This window comes from Polypterus senegalus, chromosome 2, assembly GCF_016835505.1.
Source record: "Polypterus senegalus isolate Bchr_013 chromosome 2, ASM1683550v1, whole genome shotgun sequence".
Lineage (NCBI taxonomy): Eukaryota > Metazoa > Chordata > Cladistia > Polypteriformes > Polypteridae > Polypterus > Polypterus senegalus.
Genome location: NC_053155.1, coordinates 9,580,151 through 9,600,802, shown reverse-complemented (window position 1 = coordinate 9,600,802; position 20,652 = coordinate 9,580,151). Strand labels below are relative to the sequence as shown.

General features: G+C 38.6%; 1 long non-coding RNA gene across 1 annotated transcript in view; it reads left to right on the top strand.

The window, feature by feature from the left end:
• LOC120522405 overlaps positions 1-20,231 on the top strand; it is a 43,560-nt gene extending 23,329 nt beyond the window's left edge. Inside the window, exons 2-6 of the long non-coding RNA XR_005632363.1 lie at positions 3,682-3,878; positions 9,508-9,644; positions 9,851-9,945; positions 19,223-19,287; positions 19,689-20,231. This is a non-coding gene — a long non-coding RNA (uncharacterized LOC120522405). The remainder of the gene's footprint in view (positions 1-3,681; positions 3,879-9,507; positions 9,645-9,850; positions 9,946-19,222; positions 19,288-19,688) is intronic.
• Positions 20,232-20,652: the final 421 nt, after the last annotated feature.

Here is a 20,652-nt window from a genome sequence, read left to right as displayed (position 1 = left end):
CCCGATCTTGCCAGTCCCCACATGTTGCTATATGATGCTGTTTCTTTTGTACTCCAGGACATACAGAGGAAGGAATAGTACAGATCAGTAACTTCAGCGCTATATATAATCATTAGATTCAAATGTTAACAGTCAACACACACGCAAGGATCATCCTTCCTACATTTACAACGTGTGTACCTGTTATAATGTACACACTTCTCTCTGTGCAAAAAAGTTTTCCGAAATGTACTCTACAGGTCATAAAACAAATAATTCCAAATATCATATATACCTATGTCTCTATTTTTTTTTTTTTGACATCATAGACCATAAGGTGCATACTTATTCAGCATGAGCAGGAACACTTAATAAAAGTGAATAAAAAAAAAAAACAAGTGACAGTGAGATACAAAGAAGGCAGATTCACCAGCGTTTGTGTGTCAGCTTTAATCCCTCCAGATCAGAGAATGTCCAGTTCCATTATCTCAAAACACCACTCACATCTCTAGTTATTCCCAGTGAATTGAAACCTTTGTGTTGAAACTATATACGCAAATACGGTACATCGGCGAGTGGATTTCCGGAGACTTGTTATAAATTTGATCAACCTAAATACGGAATACAGTGGACCCTTGACTTACGAACTAAATTCGTTTGCAAAGGCTAACCCATAATGCGTTCCGAACTTCCCACTGCAACACTTACTTAACCTTTTCATAATAAAAAAGGGTTGTATAATGTGCATAATTTACCAAAACACCAATAATTTTTCTAATGTACTAACCAAAAAGTTATAAAAAGTGCCTAGCCTTCTTCGATTAAGCTAGGAGCATGGCGGCGCGCATGGTCGCAGCGGCTCAGGGCTCTCCTTTTCAGTGCACTTTTTTGTTATTTTTGTACTTTTTTTTTTTGTCCTTGTTGTGCACGATCGGTTCGGCGAACATCCGCTACACCATTCAGAACCTTATAGACATCGGTGTCCAGAGCCAGACATCTGTTTCGAGTGTTTTTCATCACACGCAAAACATCCCAGACAACATAGCGAGACCAGCGGGCTCTCCGGGGATTGTTGTCGGGTCTAGGAGACGACACAGACGGAGGAGGGAAAGAAAGCAGAAGCGGGGCAGCAGATACGCCGTTATGCTAAGGCTAAAAAACAACCATACAAGCCCTATACAGAACTTTTTTCTGCACTGAAGGAGCTGCTTTTAATCTCATTGTAGATGTGTATAGTGACAATAAAAGGCATTCTATTCTAGAAACAATTTCATACTGTACTCACCATTTAATTTGACATCTTTGGGCTGCAGTAAGGGAGCAGGAGGAAATTACATCCACAAGCACATGTATCTGGGCTCTGACTGACACTACTAACGCTCCCGGTTGTTTGTTTACAATCGTGCAAGCGGATACACGTGACCGCATCCGTTTCGTAACGCAAGATGTTGATCGTAAATCAAAATAAAAAAAATTTATTTTGAACTTCCCGATAATTTATTATAAATTTTATTAATAAAATCAACAACTAAAACACTTTTTTGAATAAATTCTTTATTTAATTTAAAGTACCGGCATGCAAAGTTACTTCTTCATCTGAAGATGGCTCTGTGGTTTCATTATTATTTACTTCCGTATTCATTGGCAAAACCGGCATTGCGCTGGAAAACTTGAATTTGAAACGATACTCGTTGTATAAACCGACCCCCAAACTCCAAGCCAAAAATCTAGGATGAAATTCTCGGCTTATATAACGGGATCTACGGTAATGATCTATTATTTCCACTCTAAAACTCCACTTCACTCCCAGATAATCAATCAAGGCATGAGCTGGGAGAAGTTTGTGCACGTTCTAAGTTGGTGGGGGATGGAATAGCCAGCTGCTTGCTGCTTGTCTTTATCAGAACATTTACAGGACAAAAGACGCTGGTGGAGAGGTGCGAACGGATTTAAGGTGGGCCGGATCTACAAGTTTTTTCATAGACTCTTGTAATTCTAGTGATAAAGAGCAACTAACAGTGCATTTTAATGTAATAATGTTATAAATGTTCTAATTTAGATGTAGTATGATTTAGATCTGTTGCCTTAAAATGTAATTCTTGCTTTTTCTTTTCTTTTTTCTATTTGTCACTTGATGGCAGAAAGTGCCATCAATGCCACCATAAGACAACGTCGCATACCAAGGTGGCCATCACAGATCAGTGAGGTCAATGAAGGAGAATAGTGGATGCTGGACATCTGACCAGAGTGTTCATTTTTGTTCATTTTCAACATTTGTTGTTCAAGTAGGAGAAGTCCTCACACAGCACAGGAGCTCATTATTTTTTTCTACCTTTTTATGTTCTTTATTTTGCCTTGTGCAATGTTTTGTATTATGAATGTGTTAGTTTTCACGTACCCCTTGGGGTCTTGGAGTGGGATCAGCCATGGTACAGTGTCCCTGGAGCAAGTGCAGGTTAAGAGCCTTACTCAAGGGCCCAGCAGAGTACAATCTCTTTTTGGCAGTAATGAGGATTCAAATGGCAACCTTCCAGATACCGGCGCAGATCCTTAGCCTCAGAGCTACTTTACACATTTTCTGAATACAATTGTAGCGGCGTTTACCCAAAATTACTAAAACTCTGCAGTTTTAGTACACTTGGTGGCATTCTGGCAAAGAGTGATGTTTTGAAATGATTCCAAAGACAAAATATCTTCTTTTTTAAAAGCTTTAGTTAAATTTAAAGTAAAACATTTCACACAAAAATAGAGAAAAAATAAATATTGCAAAGTAAAGAAAAGTTCAAGTTTAAGAAAGTTCTGTTTAAAGTTTATATATCTTCTTCTGTTGTTTAAGTTTGTTCATACAGTTGAATCATTTCTAAAGGGTCAGAAAACTGTCTGCCTGTCCCACTTACAAACTATAAATTGGTCTAACAGTCCATGAGCCTTATTCCAAACACACTCTGACTTAATTCACACTCCGTATTACTGGTTTAGCTAAGAAAATCCTATCTTATATTAACTTACAGGGGGTGAAGGCTATACCATAATCTAATAGCTACTGTATGCAAGATAATGAAAATCGATTCATATTAAGCAGACACAGAAATGAGTTTACCTTAAAGCACTAACTTTCTAAGATTGGCTCTTACAATAATTGTTGTTTTCCTTTTACTTTTTGCTTTTCAGTTATTTTCATATTAATCAGTGCTTCCTGGGGTTGATGTTCCAAGCTGGATGGCGGCTTTATGTTGTGACGTTCAGGTTGAACTTTTAAACTGAATACCCCATGAAGCGTTACGACGTCTGTGACTCGGCCTTCATGCCACCTGCTCTGGAGCTCAGCTCAGTGTCTGTCAGTCTTATTTGATTTTCTCAAACTCTCCTTTTTATATACAGTACATCAGAGATTGCTGTTTTAATTAAATGAATGGTTGGACCTGCTTAGACCTTCCTAATTAAACATGGTAATAAACCAAATTCTAATTTATATGAACACGTCAGCTGATCAGCCATCTTCATCCACTGCGACTCCTCATCTGGAGCTCCTGTCTATGACATGTCCTTCTGTCTCATGCTATCTTCTATCTGTGAGGGGATTTGTGCCAATCTGTCAGCAGAAAAAAGGTGTGGAGTAGACCATTAGAAGTTTCATGTTTAGTTTATTTGAGTTGTTTCTTTTCATTTATTTTCTGTGTCTTCTGTCTCTTTAAAACTCAGGTGTGTTCCTCCTGGATGGCTGCCATGATAAAGTGAATGTGAAGCTGACAGCTGAGCAGTCTGATGTCAGGACCTGAGCTGTGAAGGTCTGACTTTACTACGACTGGATGTGCTTTATGAATTCCAGATCACTGCTCTTTGATCGATCACTGAAAACAGAATCTGTGACAAAGAAGAGAGAAAAGAAGTGAAAGCAGGTAAGTGAAAAGTGACTTTGAGTTTGTCATCTGAACTTAACTAAGATTAGTGCAGCTGATAAAAAAAACAGAGAAAACACGCCAGAGAAAGACATAACAGTCCAAAAACAAGACAATAGTTAGGATACGGGTTTAAACAAAAGCAGATGCACAGATCAGATACTCGCACTTAGTTTACATCCTCAGAGAGGTGTTACTGCATATCCACAGTGGGGTGCTGGCTATGTGCTGAGGGGTCCGCAGTGACTTGATTTCTTGTGGCAGGAGCACACAAGTACACACCTAGGGACAGTAGGACATAGGTCGTGTCATTATAATTCTGACTGTTTAAAAATGACACCAGATTAACAGGACAGTAAGAACTGCAGGTTTGCGCTTTATTTGTGGCTCAGACAGCAGCCCAGAAGGGCTCATGTGTGAAGTGTCACTGACTATACTGATAATGCCATAAATCAGAAAGAGACACGTATCCAATGGGCAGACATACGGACTTCAGCGAGATGAAAGCTTCAGTCTGCAGTGCTTGAGCGCCACACGGTGGCCATTCACATAATACATTTACTGAGGTGTTCTGGATTCCTTTTTTTCCTTCAATGGTTACAAAGCGAACAAAGCTTTCTGTGGTCTCCAATGAGGACACATATTTACTGTCACAGTTTTTAAGAAGTTCCCTTCTCTTCTTGGTTTATTAGTTCATTCTCACACTTGCTGTTTCTTTAATGCCTGCTCACATTTGCTCAATCAGATTATTTTCAATTGTCTTAATTGTCTTAATCAAAGTCTAAAGTGCACCACTCTGTCTGTTTTGTATTCTTTACTCCTATGATGTGACAATCATGGACAGTTAGTGGCTGAAATGTTCACATGATGGACAACTGGCCACTGAACACAACACAGCCTCACTTATTCAGCTATACAGATGGCGACTGATGAGATGGATTTCTTCTCAATTTTTTCAATCATTATTTTTGGATATTATGATTTGTTTTCAGGCTTTTTATATTTTCTCTGTTCTTGTGGCAGCACAGGGCCTTGTGGTTAACTCTGCCACCTCTTGGACCCACAGTCCTCCTTCGTTTCGAAAGATAGGCCAGTTAAATGGCTCATGATCTGTTTCTGATTCTAAACTGGTCTCGTGTGGGTGTCTGCAGTAGTGGGCACTGTGGCGTGTTGGCACCCCGTCCAGGGTTGCTTCTTACAATTCAGCTGATACTGCCAGGATGAACTCCGGTCTCTTGTGATCTTCAATTATATTAAACAGATTTAAGAATGTTATTTTATATTTCCTGGTCTTTGGACTGAGGGTGTCAATGATTTCATGTATTGTTCCCTCCAGTTGTCTCCTCTCATCACACCAAACTCTAGTCAGAAGGTGCCATCAGTCTCAGTCAAACTGTTTCAAAAGCACACCTCCTGTTCCTGAGTCAATCTAGATTTGTACAGGTGACTTATGAAAGCTGTTGCTCTTCTATTATTATGGTGTTCAACAGACAGTGGGTGACTCCATCATCTCCCCAGTAAGGACATTTATGAGGAGCATGGGGAAGACTACCTTTAAGGAGGTCACTATGACCAGCCTGGAGTGAGTGAAACAGCTTAGGTTTAGTTTGTTATGAATGGGAGGAAACAAAGCAGTGCATCAAAATCAAGTGTAGACATAAACTGATAAAGACGCCTTCTGAAAATACAAGTAAGGATCATCAGCTCATTACTGGGTGGGGTGTACTGGAGGAGATGACTCAAAGAGAGCTGGTCAGTCTCCACTTCCTTCTTCTTACTTTATCAGCACAGGTGTCTCTTGCTATTCTATGATGTTATTGCAAGTGATGCTTAGAAGAGTCCATGGGACTCAGTAGGTCCAGATGATCGACACCTTAGACTTGTTTGGCACAAAACAGAAAACCCTTTATTTTATAGTCACTCAGTCTATGGAGTCTCTTCTTGATTCTTTATCACAGTTCTTTGATAAGTTAAGCCCACATGCAAGGCTCTCGCTACACAGCCAAAGTGGTCCTTCAGAGGGGAATCATTGTTTGTTTCCCAAATGACCCATTCACATGAAGGTTCCAGGAAAAACTTTTATTTATTTAGATCTGTAATCCTGTTATCTGCTCCATACATTTTATAACCATCACTAGATGGTAACAGATTTGTGAAATACCAGTGGGTTGTTATTTTAAAAGAGCTCTCTCTGCATACAATAACACCAGCTAAGTTCAGGTCTTTGTGATCTGTTAGTGTCCTGTTAGGCAGCCTACAATACATTACATTTTTTTTTCAGTATATTAGGAAGTTTTTCAAAGCACAAAGGACCAACGTCATATGTACAGAAACCATCGAAGAATGAAATAACATTTTGTCAAGCAATGGGTCTATGAGGAACCACACAACCCACTAAAAAACCATAAGGGCCATTAAAGAATGATAATTTTGAAGAGCGTAGAAAATGTGTCCCCTCTGTGTCGGTGCCTTCTTTTAATATAAGATAGGAAGTCCTCACATGGCATAGCCCCTTCTGGGTAGCCTGCCTGAAGTGAACTGGCTGTGGTGGTCCTGGTCTCCATTTTTATCAGATTCTCTCAGTCATTGGCCACAAGTGGATTGGCCTCCAATTGGCGTCTCATCTAGGGGTCCTTGACTGGCTGATGCTAACTTCTGGATCTCACTCGGGAAGGTAGAAGAATTAATAGGCCTTCATCTGTTTCACCAGATGTTCCCTGTGCTCCCAGTTTAGACATAATGAAGATGTCCATGTTTAATAATGAGACAAACAAGAGGCACTAATTTCAGAGACATGATGCTCAAATGAAATCAGCCAGTCCTCAATCTAATTGTCTCCTAATGAAGAGGTAGTTCTCATCTACGCTAAGTATTGTGGAAGTTCAGAAACGGGAACTTCAGGATTCACTCTGTGCATAGAAAAGAAAGGCGTGCGTGTGTGCAGTTCATCTGAGCTGAGAGTGAAAGAAAAGAGAGGCCTGAAACTAAACAGGCATAGAATTAGGACAGTGACATGTGACTTCCTCTAAATGAAAAGGGGAGCTGCTTTGAGGAGGTCAAAGCTTTTCATTTTCTTCTTTAATTAAAAAGACACTCCTCGTACAAATGAGGACAGCAGAATGGTGTATGTTTAGCGCAGCACCTCCCATTTAGAAAGAGAAAATGAGTAGACAGTCTTAAAAATGCAAAGTCTGTTAGCTTAAGAGCCACAGGATGCTGGACACTTGACACCTTGTTGGCCAAAATCTTTATCAGAATTGTGACTTGTAATTAAGACACATATTCCAGATGTATATCTTCAGACTATTATGGATATTCTTGAACAGACTCAGAACCAAGAGCAGCACTGAGACAATTAAATAGAGTGACAGTGGAGTGAATTGAAGGGGATGAAAGGTTTTCAGGACAATACAAGAGACAACAAACATTAACTCATTTAGGCATAATTATTTTTTTCTTTCTTTTCTCCCAGGGCTAAATATTTTTTCAAAAAAACTCAATTTTCTAACAGTGCACACAAAGCAATGGTTTCACACATAAATCAAAATAAAATATTTCTTTATAACAAACTAGGGGGCTTCGCCCCCTGCTCGCTTCGCTCGCTCACCCCCTGTGTTTGGTTTACCAGATATACAATACAATACAATTTATTTTTGTGTAGCCCAAAATCACACAAGAAGTGCCCCAATAGGCTTTAACAGACCCTGCCTCTTGACAGCCCTCAGCCTTGACCATCTAAGAAGACAAGGAAAAACTCCCAAAAAAAACCCTTGTAGGGGCAAAATGGAAGAAACCTCGGGAAAGGCAGTTCAAAGAGAGACCCCTTTCCAGGTAGGCTGGGTGTGCAGTGGGTGTCAGAAGAAGGGGGTCAATACAATACAATACACAGAACAGAACAAATCCTCAATACAGTATAAAAATAAAAATTTGAGAAGCACAGAGTAGAATTTCACATTAGATGATATCACTTAATATGATTTGGATTTTTTTAGAGTCCTGAAGTCCTGGAGACCTCGTTCATCAAGCTGCCTCCCCGATTTTGCCATTCCACATCTGAAATAAAGCTAATCCGATGATAGGACCACTCTTACCCACGATTTCTCCATCAGGGATGACTTTACCTTAGGCAGGCAATATACAATTTAAAGAGATTGTTATTTTCTTGGGAATTGTTACATATGCATTATTTTCACTTTTACTTTAAAAACCTTTGTAAAAACAATACTTGTCCTTTATTTTCGGCCTCCCGGGCGTGGTTACATCTCTTCCTCGCCAGACGTATAACGCTGCTCGCATTGTGAAGGGGAGGCACGGGTGAACGCACACTAAGGATATGTCGTCGCATCATCTGCTGTCTTTCTGTTGCTGGCAAGCTGCATGTTTTGCTTGTCTCTTGTCGTTGTTTTAAGAGCTGGGAGCACATGATGCTTGTCTGACAGATGCAATCCAACAACTGCTAGGGTTAGATGTCTGTGGAGTTGTTTTAAATGATGGCTCACTGCCTTGTCTCGCGTGAAGTTCTAAAAACAATAGTTGTCCTTTATTTTTGGCCCTGGGTGTGGTTAAATTCTTTCTTGCAGGACGTATAACGCTGCTCGCGCGCGGTTGGGGGGTTGCTGCTGTCGTGCTGCCCTTCGATCTTTTAAAAGCCTTTACAGCCGCTGTCTTTTTTCCTACTTTGTGTGTCTGCTGCTCGCGTTCTGATCGCTTCTCCGTCATCATAAATATACACCTGACCAAACTGTGTTTTCTTTGAAATTAAACTTGTTCTTTTTAGCATTTTTTTCTCTCCATCGCTTTCGGGTCTCTTTTCACAGCGCTTTTCTTTCTTCTTCATTTACTCGCCGACGTTTCATTTCTACCGTATTGACCTTATACACTTTATATACACTGAGAGCCGTGGAGCTATGTGTGCTGCGTGACTGCCTTTACATTACTGATTTTTTTTTTTCGTACCGTCGTCTTATTTGTTGATATTGCTTGTAAGTAGGGCGTATCTCACAAGAATCTCATTCAATGTTCCCGTGAGACGCACCGTGGCAAGTCTCTTTTGTCTCGCGGGTCTTTTAAATGTCTTCCTAGAAGATCACGTATCGTAGCCTTGCTTTTGCTTTCCAGGACAGGATTACTTTTTATAATAGAGAGATGTCACTGTGTTATATGTTCCATGAGCCTCTACCGTAAGTAACTTCACATACTTATTACATGCATAATACATACCTGTTTGTCTTATCATTCATAAGCCGACAGGCACTTTCTGGAAAAAATCAGCTACCTGTCTTTTATTTTCAATTTCCAGATCGCTTGCATCAAAATCGGAGTTTGAAAACTCAGAGTCTGATTTAGCAATAATATGCAAAAAAGAATAAATAAATAAATAACATGCAGAGTATTTTGCTTTGCGAATTCACTTTGCACTCTCGCCAGTGTCAATACAATCCTAGACGTCTTTTACTCTATGCTACTCACACACACGCAGGGATTCAATGCCAAGTCAAGTCTAAAAGTCCTCCTAGCAAAGAGGGTCTACCTGTAATGTTTTGTCAATGTTTACAGCTGATTATCGCACTCTGCATTGTCAATTTTTTCATTTGCTCAGTCTAAGGATTTGTTCAACTTTCTACCCCAGTAGACCTCCCACCTGCCCTATAAAGATCTGTGATATAAGGAGTTGGTGTGGCTCACCAGGACAGGAGTGTCAGTACCACCATGAGACTCGCCGCATTGCTGGTTCTGCTGTGCCTGTGCTCTACTGCGATGGCTTTGGTGAGTTCAGACATATGGCAGTTGTACGTTTGATGTCTTTATACTTTAGGAAAGTGTTCAAGAAAAACGTATTTTGCAAATTTCCTGTTAGTAAATCTCTCCTTAGAATCCATCTTTGTCTTTTCAAACAACTTAATGATAGCCATCATCTTTAATCTGTTTTATGATAACTAAAGCCTCTTTTTACTTTATTTCTTTTTTCCCAGCCATCTGGTATTCCAGACAAACCAGGGGTGGGATCACCTGCATCAGCAAAAGGCACAATATACGTTCTAAGTAAATCATTACTGATAGGCGGAATGTGAGTATAAATCAGAGGACCCACCGCTAAACAATTAATGTCAATTCCATCTGTGATCTCTGTTGTATGGGAGGCAAGTGTGGAATTTAAGTAAGTCACATTAATGAATTACCAAATAGGATGTTTTTATTACTATCAAAACTCAAATCAAAGATTCTGAGTATCCTCTGATTAACATTTTTAAAAGTTCTAAAGCTCACACACATGCATGTCCATCCTCCATAACATCATACATGATTGGAGGGCTATTTGCTGACAAGTCAGCACAATGAAATAATGAATAAAAGTAGGAAACTGATGTCACTGTCTAATGACGCCAAAATTATTGGTGGATTTCTTCATTAAAGAAATGAACAATTAGATCTTATCTGTCTTCCACAACATCACATCCTGGACTAGACTTACAAAGATGACATTGCCTGCTTGCCTGCCTCCTACAGATACAAGAACATACATTTATCCTGTGGTTGACATTCCCCTGGAAGGCACCACATTCTAAAAGGAACCCATAACTTCCTGGCAGAAATCAGCTTTACAAGCATACAAAAAAACAAAGAAATGTGGAACAACGGTCATATAGAATTAGAAGGTGATAAAACAAAATTTATAATAAATATAAATACCCAAACTGATAACCACAATTTCTTCCACACTATCAGGAGAATCATCCCACTTAATTGTGATTCATCTTTAGCTCTCAAGCAAATAAAACCAAACTAGAAATTATGTGCTCAATTGAAGTTGAAGTAGCAGTTGTAGTTTTCAACAAATATGCCCTTTTAGTCTATGAAGAAAAAAAAATTCCATTATTTTGGAAATTAAAACTTAAATAATCTCTTTACTATTAAAACAGCTTTCATTTAGTTTACCTATACAGTGGAACCTCGGGTCACGACCGTACTTTGTTCCAGAACTATTGTCGCAACCCGATTTGGTCGTGACCCGAAGTAATTTCCCCCATAGGATTGTATGTCAATACAATTAATCCATTCCGGACTGTGCGAACTGTGTGTAAATATTTTTTTTTTAAGATTTTTAAGCACAAAAATAGTTAATTATACCACAGAAGGTACAGTGTAATAGTAAACTAAATGTAAAAACATTGAATAACACTGAAAAAACCTTGAACAGCGAAAACTAACATTGCAAGAGTTCACACCACAACCTTACGAACCGCTCGCTGTAAATACTTTTTTTAATGAGTTTTAAGCACAGGGAAAAAATTAACATTTGAAAAATCCTTCATTTATACAAAAACTAACCTTAAACAACCAAGAAAACTAAACTTGCATGAGTTGAGTTCTGGCATGAAGGAAGTGAGCAGGAGCTGGGTGGAGAGGAGATTACAGTTTTGAAGTAAAGTCCCTCTGCGCGATGCACGTCTGACCGAGAACAATGTACTGCAGGGAGAGACTGAATATGTGTGTAAATCACCGGCATGTATGAACCAGAAGGGAAACAAAATAGAACACAGAGTTCACAGTGAATGCACAGGGGGAGACTGAACACGTTGCGGGAATCATTGGCACGTATGAACCGGAAGGGAAACTAGCTTGTTCATCACCCGAGTGTGTGGTCCAGATGCAAAAGTTTGGCAAACTTTTTGGTCGTAACCCGATTTGTATGTGTTCCGAGATGTTCGTGACCCATGGTTCCAATGTACTGCACACTAGAATTTCTTATGTGCATGTCATGGTTGCCACCTTGTGCTGTGTTTTCACAAGTGTGAACTATTAGACAGGAAAGAGAAAACTTCAAAAGTGTCATAACAAATTCAGTGCAGTTTCTTTTCTATTTTCAGTAAAATAATTTATTTCTTATCCAATTTAGGCATATGACAGATCAGAAATCAAATACATTTTTATAATAACGTCATAACTCCACTATTACACTTTTATTACCCACTCGCTGCCTTGAATAAGGGAAAGTCTTCTGAACCTGGTGGCATTCTGCCCAAACTTCCATTAATATGTTGAGAGCAGATATCTAGCCGTGTATTTCAGAATCTTCAGTCATCCTGTGCTAGCTATCAGCATCATTTTGCTGGCTAGAATCATTTCATGTCGTATTTGCAAAAATATATTTAAATATCTGTTATATATTCTGGGAGCTATGTGTTTATGTGTACTGTATATTATTAATATTTTACACTTTATTCATATTTTGCACTGTTAATGGAAATGGACATAATCAGAAAGGAGAGCTGAGCCAAAAGACTTTGTCTGCCTGTAATCCACATTTGAAATATTTAAACGTTAAACGATCTTTTCTTTGGCTATGCTGGTCTTTCCTCCTAGATGTCCAAGTCATCATCTTCTTCACACATCTCTCTTTATTTTAAATTAAAGTGCTGTGAGTGTTTACTTGATTTACAAATGAGCCTGAATGTAACAAATATTTAATTATAAGGATTTTTAACAATTTCCCCATTAATCTCAATTGAGCAGGGCCCTTATTCAATACAGCTTAGAAACACTTGTAAAGTATTTTGTGTGCATAACAGGAAAGTAGTAGGTTAGCAAGCACAAGACAGACACATAAGCTATAGTTAGTTCAAGATGATGATGAGTAAACAAAAAAATGAAAACCGCAGCCGATGGCCATTCGATCGCGTGTGTGAGATTCAACTCGATACTTTGCAGCGTGAGATGCCAGTTCAGTGCTGTGGACAGGAGCAGATGCTCAAGCAATAACAGACGAGGCTAAACTTAAATGGCGTTTCTCTTTATTTCATCATCACAAGAACATCATGCATGTGACTCGCGTTTGTTTCTTTCTTTTACGTTCAGGCATTGTGTGTGAGACGAGTCAGCAGCTGAACTCTGAGTTTGCGGAGGTCACTGAACTGAGCACTGCTGATATTGAAAAGGATTTTTAAAGAGATCTGTTAAAATAATAAAATGAAAATCTGAAATATGGCAGCTTCTGAATGAACAAAATGATGCCACCTTTTGCTTACTGTGATGCTTAACAGTTCTAACAAAACAGAGCACTAAATGGGGGGATCTCTGGTGAAAAAATGACTTTCATGATACTGGAAAATTATTAAAAAAATTGTAATTACTACAATGATAGACCCAAGAGCTGAGCTGAGGGGTAGAAAGATCTGTTCACAACGGCATTGTCAGGTGTTGAGAAGAAGAAGAAGAAGAAGAAGAAGAAGAAGAAGAAGAAGAAGAAGACAGCTCTCTATTTGACTAATAATGCCAAACACTAACTACAATCCAAGAAATGATTTGCAGAAAGTTTCATAGCTCGTCTTGAGTAATGCAATGTGAAATTGAGTTCAAGGAAAAACAAACAACCATTCATTGACATTTAAATGTTAGCTTTTATGTTCAAGTTTTTTTTTCTTTTTGTAAACACATTTGAATTAAATTTGAATATTGACATTCGATCTAACAACACTGAATCTTTACTGCTAAGACCTGGTTAGGGTCTCACATCGTGTCACATTTACAGACCTGTCTCACACATACTGTATGTATAGAGATGTGACAACATGGCAGGATGTCACGTTTACACCTAGTAAAGATAATTCATAAATGATTACCTTTGGAGCAAATTAGTCTTATTGAATCTCTTTTCATCTCCAATAAGTTGATCATGCTGTTCTCTATCATGGAACCATTCTGGTCTTTGTCTTTCACCTTAGATGTTGAGAAAGTTTGTTACCAACTCAGTTTTAATTTTCTATGGTCAGTTTTGCATTGCAGGATTTTTGATGATTTTCTTTTCTTTTTTTTATAAATACAATTCAAAGCTTTACTCCCCAGTCTGAATAAGTCAAATGCTGTCCTTATACTGAGAGGATTGTGCTCCAGATGTCCTCTCTCCCTATGCTTGTCAGCACTGTCCCTTGAGTCTTTGGTAGTAGCTGGCCATTGATTCCTCAAAGTATGTTCCACAACTTTAACAAATGAAAGCATTGATTTTCATTAATTGGAATAACATTTTTTTTTCTCTTTTGTCTTTTCAATACACATATACTGTTCTGTTTTCATGTTTGTCTGTTAATGATAAATATGTTTGGAGATTTTTAAGGTAAGAGAGGGAGACGTTTCAAGGTAAGGAAGTTCTACGCACTAAACATGGTGCTGGGGAGCATTGCCTATTGATTTAAATAGTCCACGCATGTGACAGTAATGATCCTTAAACCTAAACCTATAACAATGGCTAGAACCTCTTGAGGCCTGTCTATACACTGCAGAGCTCCTCTCTATGCCCATGGGGTGACCGGTCCACTTGTTCTCCAATAGAATTCTTCTTGAACCTCCTTTTCCTCTTTCCACACCCACTCTGGCCATTCTTCATCCCTGCCATGTGACCTCTTGCCACTCATCCTCTCTCCACTACATGCTCAACTAGCAGCTGTCAGTATCATCCAAGTTTCTGGATGTCATAAAGAAAGAGTTTGACAAATGAATTCTTTAGAGTTTCCCTTTAAGGATATTCAGTGCCTTTTTAGTTAACTCCTTTTCAAATGTTTTGGCTTGAGCCAAACATGTTAATCAATTTAATTTTGTTTTAATCTCCTGGGGCCTCATGTATAAATGGTGCGTACGCACAAAAATGTTGTGTACTCCTGTTTCCATGTTCAAATTGCGATGTATAAACCCTAAACTTGGTGTAAAGCCCATATACATTTTCACGATAACTCAAACTGTGGTGTACAAAAGTTCTGCGCTCGGTTATGCTAACTGGTGGCATCCACCATCAAAGCAGTGCTTTGGCCCAGTGTGGTTTCCCTTTCTTTTTTAGATCCACATCCCTGACGCAGCTTTATAAATACACTAAAATTAACCCCATATTGTTTATTAGTTTAAGGCATCTGATTGCAATTAACCTGTAACAATATAATGTTTCACGGAATGGGCAAAGTATTCTAAATACCATAGCTGCTTTAGCGTTGTTACTCTCACTGCACCTTCTTCTTCTTCTTTCAGCTGTTCCTGTTAGAGGTTGCCACAGCGGATCATCTTTTTCCATATTACTCTCACTGCACCAATCGATGTATTTAAATCACTGGATCTGAGTGTGAATCACAGCTCTACAGCAGCTGATTGGAAAGAGAATTATCAATATACAGCATCAAGCACACACTGCCTCAGCCATGCTAACTATTGAACTGCTCTCTTATAGCAAACGCTTTAGAGCCTTTCCTGTATGGACCTCGCGGTTCAGAAACAGTTTCATCCCAAGAACTCTAAACGCACTCAATCAGTCCATCAACTGCTCCTTGTAGAACTGTCTGTACTTATAAGTACCTCACTGTAAACTTGCACTAAAGTTATAATATTGCACAACCTGAGCCACTTTATAAAGCACGTATTTACATATGATGACAATATCATTTTTAAGGTGAAATGCAGCAAAATATATTTATAATATTATACAGATAAATGTTAACATCATTTAAATAATCTATATTGCTAATAATTATACATGTGAGGACACGGTGTCACAGCACTAGCAATTTGCTGGCACTCCGTTCACGGATTGTTCCTGCCTCGCGCTGTATTCTTGCTGGTGCTGGCGTGACACTGGAAGGATAGATGGATAGAATAATTAATCACGTACTACGAAGATATTTCAATGTTCCTCAAAAGTTTTGAAGAATCGGTGTTCTCAGCTTACAGATGGCTTAACATCTATTACTGAGCTGATTGTGTGGCGAATGGGTAATTGGAAAAAGAAAAGGAAGGACAGGAATTGGGGGTTAGTACTTTTGAAAGAAACAGTACTGCTGCATTAAAATATTTCATCGAAGGTCACGAACGGAACAGCCAGCATCTTGCATGAGGCATGAACAATCTCTGGCCGGGGTGCTAGCTTGTCACTATCACTGTGCCACCGCGTTCCCATGTTTAATAACATGCTTTAACTCAGGGGTACTCAAAGTTTTTGAATGCCGGTCCTCATTCAGTTCGCCACCAACCATCGGGGACCGCTATAGCCAGGTTTACCGTGTAGGTCTGTAGGACTGTAGGTGTAGGTCTGTAGGAGGCTAGTAATGGATTCAACGCAAATGATTAAATTTTTACAGAAGACCAAGACATGCACAAAACATGGAAAACAATTCAAAAAAGTCATATGACTACTTGCAATTAACACACCAATTACAACAGTTGGTACGTAAATGATTGTCACTCAGTATAAAGTGTGTAACTGTTGTTTCGATTTCATAATGGCAGCATAGTTCGATGAGTAACCAGTCAGTGCAATTCTCATTACATTCCTGAGGTTCTGGTCGGTAATTACACTTCGATGTTTCGTCTTGATAGTGTTCATAGTGCAGAACACACACTCACAAGAATATGTTGAACCAAACGTAGTGAGCACGGAAATCGCCAGTTTCTTTTCAGCAGGATACTGAGAATCTGGAACAAACTTTGACCAAAAAATTGTTATGCCGACTTCGTTCAATTTTGCTTTCAAAACATGAGAAGCTTGCAAATCAGCTGCTTCCATTTGCAATGGTGACGGGTTTGAGTTCGGAAAAATTGAGGCAGCCACAGATGTCCATTCACCGTCAGGCTGGACAATGAAAGGATCAGCAAAAAACAAAAACACAGGCTTCAGTTTTCTGAAATCCTTAAAACGTTCATCAAACTCGACCTTCAAATGATGTAGAAATGTGGAAATCAACTGAAAACATGCCTGTTGATCAGCTGTCATGCAGCGCTTCAAGTTTGGGAAATGCAGCATCTTGCCACCTTCCAAGTAATTGATGAAAATGCTCAGTTTTGTTTCAAAGGCATAACATTTTTCTTGCAATTCGACAACGGTTTTGTCTGCACCCTGAAGTGACAAATTCAGTGTATTTATATGTCCCATAATATCAACAAGAAATGCCAGCGGTGCGACCTTGTCACCGTCTTGAATAAATGTTAAAAATTCTGCAGCTTTCTTTGTATTCAAGGACTGCAGGATGTCAGCTACATCTTCACGGAGATTCCAGAACCTTTCCAACACACGGCCCTTGCTTAACCATCTGACGTCATTGTGAAGCAGCAAATCTCCAAATTCTGCAGACATCTCTTCAAGAAAAGAACGAAACAGACGATGCTGCAGAGACGAATTACATCATAAAAAATTCACTAATTTCACAAGAGTAGACATCACTTCCGCCAGTTTGTCTCAAAGTTTTGAACAGAGGGCCGACTGATGAATGATGAAGTGATAAGCAACAAGGTTGGGCTGAAGTGCCTTCATACGAGTGACAAGTCCTCTATCTTTACCAGTCATTGCTGGTGCCCCGTCTGTTGTAAGGGAAACCATTTTTGTTACATCCAATCCAGCTGCGTGCATAAACTGCGATAATGCTGAAAACACGTCCTCACCGCGGGTCTGTTTTGCTAACGGTAGTAATGTCAGAAACTCTTCAACAAAATTATGGCCATCAAGAAATCTTGTGAACACACAGAGTTGAGACATGTCAGTTTTATCAGTAGATTCATCGCACGCAAGAGCAAACAATTCAGCCTGTTTAAGATCTTATATTAACTGACCTTGTCAGAAAGGTCATCTGCACGACGACTAGCAGTACTGTCTGATAATGGTATCTGCTGAATCAGTTCAACACACTTATTGTCGCTAAACAGAACCGAAGAAGCAGACATCATGCATTCTTTAATAACCTCTGCATCAGTAAATGCTTTCTTATGTCTTCCATGAATCCAAAAAATGCGTAGCGAAGCTTCTGTAACATTTGATTGTGTGGTGGTCGCTTTCATCATCAGCGATGAACTTGCTACCAACGACGACTTAAGGGCGTCGATCTTATGTGAACGGAGCTCTGCGTTTGCATTCGGACTTTTGACTTACGCAGAAGACAGTCGCGGTCCACCAAAAACGTCTTGGCGGTCCAGATTGTGGACCACAGTCCGCCGTTTGAGTACCCCTACTTTAACTCCTATCATCATGAAAATGATATCAAGTAAACATCTCAGTATTTTAATTAATCAGAGAGCTGTAATATCACGAATGTAATGGATTCTGTGTCCTGTTGGCGTAAGAGAAAGCCTGTTTAAGAAGCATATGGTGATTCACACACATAGAAGAACAAATATAAAACAAAGCATTTAACGTGCTACTTTAGTTACGATGGGATTTGAGAAACTAGTAAATTAAATTATTTTAAGATGAAGTTTATGATGTTTTTCTTTAATAACAAAATAAACTATGTGATTAAAGTAGAAATCTCAAGATTAAAGTTGACATTTTGAGCTTTTTTCCCCACTGTGTCCCTATTTTTTTGTTTTTCTCTGTACTCTAATTAGCTTTCATATGACACTCAGACAGTGACAACTTCTTTTTTATTTTGGACACGCTATGTCACTCGATCAACTTCCTTTTGTTGTTTATACCACTGTTCAAACCAACAAATAGCACGTTTTTCTTTGCCTCCACTTGGTATTCACTGAAATTCTTCTGTTTCCCCCCCGCACTTTTGCCATTGCCTTTTCACAGAACGCTGAGCTTAAGGGCTGTTTAAATTGATTTGCATATTCAAAGTGGTGTAATTCTGGGAGGAGTTGGGGAGTGGCAGCAGGCGCGTGCGTTACTTTTCACGTTGACCAGGATTTATGTAGCGGAAGAAGTGGAAGTTGGCATATGCACAGAATTATACATCTGTTTTTTTTGTGCGTACGAACATTTTCAGTTCTGTCTGTGTTACCATGTTTTAGTGTGAATTCTATGCACGGTGTTATGCATGAGGCCACAGGTCCATCCATTTTCCTATTCTACAGTTCTGTCTTGTCTTTAATGGGGTAGCACAGCATTCTCCTGTTTAAATGACATTGTTACACACTGATATGCACTTAGCATTAGGTGGCATCACTCTGTGTTGGTTTCAAGTTTTTATTTTTTTTGAGATAAGGTCTTGGCCTGCACTATGTTGGCGGAGTGGTGGCTCTGATGCTAGGGATCTGCACTTGCAATTGTAAGGTTGCTGGTTCGAATCCTGTTAATGCCAAAAAAAGACTCTGCTCTGTTGGGCCCTTGAGCAAGGCCCTTAACCTGTGAGTGCTGTGAGAAAAGCGCTATATAAATGCAAAGAATTATTATTATGTGCTGTACTGAAAACTAAAACCATAACCCCAATAGGTTGAGACTGATGACTTTTGAAGCCAAAGAAACAAGATATAAGCTGATTGCTGCCAATGCTGTGTGTGTGTGCGTGTGTGTGTTTAGATTTATTATCCTCCAGCAAGAAACAATAAGCAAAGAAACTGATGGAAATGCACTCATGATGTGTTTTCTGCATTTACAGTCGAAAGCTTAAAGTAAAAGATCCAAGAAGAGTTGGTGGATGACCTGCAAGACTAACATAATTTGGTAAGAAAATGTGGGCTACAGATACAAAAAACAAATTATGAGTAAAAACATTCTGGATGAATGAATAATTCACTTGTCTAGGAGGCATAAAAATATTAACAGATCCATTGGTGTGATGGGGACAGGGTGTTTCACTCTTCATTAGTTTTACTTGTTTGCTTCCTGCCACTTTAGAACATCATCAAAGTTGTGTTTAACTTTAGTTTAGTTAAAGGTGACTTCACCTAATCAGGATCAGCGTCCTAAATAAAGCCATGAATATTTCAAAGCCTTCCCAGCTCTCATGGCGAGATGTGTCTATGAAGGCTAAATTCACAACAGATATTACAAAGTGACATATAAATGTTCTAGACCTGGGGTCTCTTTCTACTGATTTGATCAGCTTCTTCTTTGTTTTTCAGCCCAAAGGGACCAATCCAGGAAAGAAAATAAACAAAAAATGCCATTGCTTAAAATAAAATAAATTGAAATGCATTGAACCGGTTGGCTGTTTGTTCACATGTTTAAGTTTTGTCTTTCAAGTATATGTTTTATTTGATATATTTTCTTATGTTCATTACTCAGAAACTATAACATTGCACAGACTGATCTCAAGAATGACTTCTAGGCTGACCTATCAAAGAAGGGGATTGGTGTAGTTGGTAGGATTCACATGTCGTCAATGCTTCATCTCAAATTCTTATTTATGTTCCTTTGAAGCACATTTATTGATATGTGAGTGCTGAAGGATGCATTTCTTCACACTATATTCCTTTTCTGATTTCTGAGCATTTTTGATTTGTTTTTCTAGCAGATATATTTTTATTATTGTTGAAATGACATTGTTTATTAATTTGTATACCTGTTACTGGTTATTTACTAGGTGGTATTATGTCATCTCACCCCACTTATATAAGACTAGCAGAATACCCGCGCTTCGCAGCGGAGAAGTAGTGTGTTAAAGAAGGTACGAAAAAGAAAAGGAAAAATTTTAAAAATAATGTAACATGGTTGTTAATGTAATTGTTTTGTCATTGATATGAGTGTTGTTCTCATATCTATCTATCTATCTATCTATCTATCTATCTATCTATCTATCTATCTATCTATCTATCTATCTATCTATCTATCTATCTTATATATATATATATTTATATATATATATATACATATATATATGTTGTTCTCATATCTATCTATATATAGATATATCTCTATCTATCTATATATATATATATATATACCCGCGCTTGGCAGTGGAGAAGTAGTGTGTTAAAGAAGGAAAGAGAAAGAAAAGGAAACATTTTGAAACTAATGTAACATGATTGTCAATGTAATTGTTTTGTCACTGTTATGAGTGTCGCTGTGATATATATATATATATAT